This window comes from Carassius gibelio, chromosome A25 (genome assembly GCF_023724105.1).
Source record: "Carassius gibelio isolate Cgi1373 ecotype wild population from Czech Republic chromosome A25, carGib1.2-hapl.c, whole genome shotgun sequence".
Lineage (NCBI taxonomy): Eukaryota > Metazoa > Chordata > Actinopteri > Cypriniformes > Cyprinidae > Carassius > Carassius gibelio.
Genome location: NC_068395.1, coordinates 11,161,528 through 11,166,714, shown reverse-complemented (window position 1 = coordinate 11,166,714; position 5,187 = coordinate 11,161,528). Strand labels below are relative to the sequence as shown.

General features: G+C 37.4%; 1 protein-coding gene across 1 annotated transcript in view; it reads left to right on the top strand.

Annotated features, from left to right (window-relative positions):
• Positions 1-1,075: 1,075 nt before the first annotated feature.
• LOC127947042 (OTU domain-containing protein 7A) overlaps positions 1,076-5,187 on the top strand; it is a 73,764-nt gene continuing 69,652 nt past the window's right edge. Inside the window, exon 1 of the mRNA XM_052543942.1 lies at positions 1,076-1,230. The gene's annotated coding sequence lies outside the window, so the exon portion shown is untranslated. The remainder of the gene's footprint in view (positions 1,231-5,187) is intronic.

The following is a 5,187-nucleotide window of genomic DNA, read 5'->3' as shown; positions in this document are numbered from 1 at the left end:
AGCGTCTAAAGAACAAAACTTGCCCAACAAGTTGCTTTCAATAAGGGGATTGGTCAACAGGTCCACCTATTGCTCTGCTCCATGTGATACAAAGGAGAAGGATACTGTTATGCACAAACGCAAAAAAGTTATCTGGTGATGTATTCTACCTCGTAACATTTTGATCAAGCATATCTATAATTTATCAGAGAACAGCAGTAATCAATACAAAGTATTTCATAATGTGTGCATCGTAATATACAGTTGTAAAATATAATTATGATATTATTATGGTGTTGTTGTTAATAATAACAACAATTCTCTGGATTTCACAGAAAACTATGTTTTGAAGGATCCCTATTGACAGTCTCTCGCGAGCTCTGTGCAAACCTTTGAAGACAAAATGAGCAGCAGAGGGAGGCAGAGTGTGCGCTATTGCTTATATATCAGTCCGAACAACAGGCTCTCCGTTGTTTTAGAAGAAATAACATTTTCTGTTCTTCGGAAAAATACCGTATGTTCCGGTTAGAGCGTCGTGGCATAATGAAAAAATTCCATATTGTTTTTTTTTTTTTTAAATGACTTACTATAGTCTGAATGTCTAATAATAATAATTATAATAATAGGCTATTTAAGTAATACATGTAATGATACAATAAAACATATAATAATAATAATAATAATAATAATAAAACTATCCACCAGGTACTTATTATTGAACATTTTTAATCAGAATGACACAACTGACTTATAGCAATGTAAATGATTAACCAATCTATGCTAATCTGTTGATTGACATTCAATAAATAAATAAATAAAAATCATTTATAAAAAACAGTTTATCGATATTATTTATGTTAGGTAACAAATATTAATAACAGTATGTTATGATAGCCTTTTGTTTTCATCTAAAACAATGTCGTATAATAGACATGCATATAAAACAAAACAAAAAAAAGTGTGTGACACCAACAGACTGTCTGATTTCCAACCGTGGGCGGAGTCTGTAGCTCATTTATAACGTCATTCAGTAGGCGTGAGAGCGGGCTGTGGGCGGAGTCTCTCGCTCCTTTACGTCATTCATGAGGGGGTAAGATACGAGGTGGGCGTGTCTTCGCTGTCACTGCTGCATCAGTGAATGACATGAGGATGTGAAAGAACACAGCGGGCTGGGCATATGATTTTAAAGCCATTCTCGAACGGACTGCTATATGGACGATGAGGAATACACTAAGGGCTGACTGAGAAACGGTAAGACGCATCTTGAATGATAGCCTGCTTGCATAAGGAGCATCAGTGTGCAATAAGAAGCTGTAAGAATAGCTGCGCACCCGGGGCAGGTGCACCTGTCTTCTGTACGTGTCCGGACCGCTATAAGACGCATCTTGCGGGTATACAGTGTTTTTATTTATATATTTATTTTCCCAGTCGAGTCCAGTTTGAACAAAGGATCTTGGGTGTGATAATAAATGGCCGATTCTTTTGGTGGATTTGAGGTAAGGGCGTCTTGTCGGCGCATAACCATCCAATGCATTGCGATATGATTGAGGATTGAATTTTTCTTTGTCTGTAGACACATTATATGCCTATAAATCAGTATGGGCTGGCACTGTTGCGTAACAGGCTGAACAGAAAAATCCGTTTATGGATTACAAAATAATGTTCAAATATGTAATATTTGATGTGAGAGAAGGATGATGGTGGATGCTTTCGTGTTCATTGCCTCTATATGCACAAGTCCCCAGCAGAAATCAGCATGCCTTGGTTTACTGTATGTGTGTCAGAGATGCTCTTTGGGTAATCAGTCTATAGATGCTTTTAATATGTAGCCTACTTTATAGACATGATTTAAAGTAAATTAAGGTAGATAAAGAATAATGTATGTTTAGTTAGTTTCAGGTTACATAGTGGCTATTTAGTATTTACCAAATAAATAAATATTCAGGGATTTTTTTAAATTTTTTTTTTAATTATTTTTTATTATCTCAGAGAGATCATTCTGCTTTCACAATTTAAATACCAGAATTGTACTCCTAAAATTTAAACCGATCTACTTTGTTTTCATTCCTGAGATAGGAAATATAGGCTGTGTGTATAACTATTTCTGAATTGTTTAAAATATTGTTTAATCGTTTAAGGATGAGAAACACAGCTCTATTTAGATCCATTTCCAAGTAAAACTCTTGATTTTATCAACACAGTGCGGGCCATTTGAGATCACATAACCAGGGCTATACTACTACTACTACTTCTAATAATAATAACAATAAGCCACTTATGGGATATTATGGCTTGGTCATGTCTGTAGTAGGCTAAAAGATCATGTTTGTAAAATCTGATACTGTATCTTTGATTTTTGACATTTGACACCTGATTTGTGTAACTTATACTTTGTGCTTGTGGTCATCAGTCAGTTGAGGCTATCACTTGTCCAGTTGTTTTAGCATCAAACGGCACCCACAAGATAAATCCCACTAACTCAAAGCATGAGTAACTCAAATAGCTAATAGACAGAGAGATATTTTATTGATCCCTGAGGAGAAATTTATGAAAAGGCCAAACAGGTCCCTCCGAAACACAGGAAATGCGACAGCTTTCCACATTCACATAATACAAAGTTAAACTCTTTCAGGCAGACTGCCTCTCTTTTTGGTCGGTTCATCTTATTAAATGTTACACAAGAACACGTATGACCTTGACTTGATAGCTTCAGCTGCTGTCATACAATGTTACATGCACCTATTGACTCAGTCTGCAAGAAAAAAGGTGGATGATTTAAAGACAGATGGGTTAGGATGATCAGGGCAAGGCAACAAAGCAGAGACCTCGGGCCGGTGAAGCCATTGAGGGCCTATGTGCGACGGGGCATCAGGGGACAACATTTTGCAACCGATAAATAAGTTTATTTGTGTAGCGCTTTTTACGATACAAATCATTGCAAAGCAACTTTACAGAAAATTAAGTTTCTACAATACTTAGAAATAGCTTATCAGTGGTGATGATCGGTTGCTACATGGAATTCTGACCATGTTGTAAGCACTTTTATGAGCAGAGCTGAGGTTGCTGAGATCTGAGATAAAATTCAGTATTATTTTAAAAGAGATCACAGACTTTGATACAATTTTGTATGATTTTTGAAGTTTTTAAGGCTGGTGGGTCACATCTAGTGGGACGTGGACAGAGGTGAACCTTTTAGCAAACATGTCTTGAAAGGGCAATGAATCTTTCAGTGATCAGTTCTTAAAAGAACCGATTTTCTTTAGTGTGAATTTAGAGTCCAGGGAATTCTGATTGGCTGTTATTTTCTTTATCTTTTCATTAAGTGACGTGACATTCAGCTAAGTATGGTGACCCATACTCAGAATTTGTGCTCTGCATTTAACCCATCCGAAGTGCACACACACAGAGCAGTGAACACACACACACTGTGAACACACACCCGGAGCAGTGGGCAGCCATTTATGCTGCAGCGCCCGGGGAGCAGTTGGGGGTTCAATGCCTTGCTCAAGGGCACCTAAGTCATGGTATTGAAGGTGGAGAGAGAACTGTACATGCACTCCCCCCACCCACAATTCCGTCCGGCCTGAGACTCGAACTCACAACCTTTCGATTGGGAGTCCGACTCTCAAATCATAAGGCCACGACTTTTAGCTGGAAAAACAGACATTTTGAAAGTAGTTCCAATGATATTGTTCCTCTGTGTTGTTCGTTATTGTTATAGTTGTGGAGTGGACTCTTTAATGTGTAGAATTTCTTTTTAAGATTACATATTTATTGTTATATTTATCATCCTTGGTGTGAACAGGCCTTAAGTGTGGTTAGAAAAACTGGGTGACACATGTATAGTACACGCATATTATGCTGAAATGTACATTGTGCGCTGTATACACACACCCCAATGTAATGTAAAAATGTAAAAACTGATATATACTTTGATATTTTGGTAGAACTCATTACTGGAGATGTTTTGAAGACTGTTCCAGCTGCTCTTTTCCATACAGTGAACATGTAGTAGTCGATTTTATGTCCCAAAAGGAACCATAAGTGTACCATAAGCGTTGGTCCATACATATTTGTCTGCTATATTCTATAACGTCTCATAAGTCTTCTGAGGGGTTTGATTTCATTTAAACTGGTCTGGTGGAGAAATTTTCCATAATTTCTCCCTGCATTTAAATAGTCAAACTTGGCGAATCAAGACAAATTTCATTTTCGGTGAACCACTAATTGGCATAAACAGATTGTGCACTTTAGTAGAAAAGTCCCTGTAAAATATTGTCCTCTTTCTTTGATTGTTTGGCTATTGCCACGTTTCCACCGGAATGACCCGGAACATTTGTACTAGGAATTTTTTTCCCCAGGAACTTTTTTCCCCCAAGACCTGTTGCTTTCTTTACGGTGTAAAATACCGGGAAGATTAGAAAAAATAGACTGGTGACGTAGATCTGCGCGCGTTTCTCAATAAAACTATGCTGATTTTGGACGTGCATCTCAGTAGTTCAGACTTTGTGCATTCGACTCGGGAGTGTGATGTCCTCGACGACGCAAGTCCGGTAAATCTGCAAATAGCAGCGTATTCGATAAGATCAGTCAGCTGACCATGGCTACTGCAATTTTCCTCTCTGTATATTTACAATAAAATGAAAAAGGATATCAAATACCACTGCCTCCTTTCATTTCATTTAAGCATAATAACAGCTGCAGGAATGTTAGTTCAGGGATATGTGTATATATAGAGCCATTACAATGAAACAAAATATTATATAAATTTACATTTTTTATTTTCATTTTAACATATAGATAAATTAAATACAGACCACAGATAACCTGTTAGATTTACCCAGAACGAATTATATTTAGTTTAACCACTAAAGAGACATCAGAGCCAGCGGCACATATCAGATAGTTTAGCCGAGGTGAGGCTGCTCTCGGCGGATAGATGAGGACTGAGCTCTCGCTGATTGCGTGGAGGCCACCATCTCCGAGATCGGCGAAACACATATTTAAATAGGCACTGTCTTTATAAATAAACCACATATTTGAATTTTAAACAACTACATTCTCACCTGAAATACTTTTAGAATTACATTTCATGACACAATAACAGTAATATTTGGAAAATGATCAGAATAAATGGTGGTTCAATCAATGCTGCGTGAACTCAACCAATCATGATGTTTAGCACCCAAGCCCCACCCCCGAAAGTTG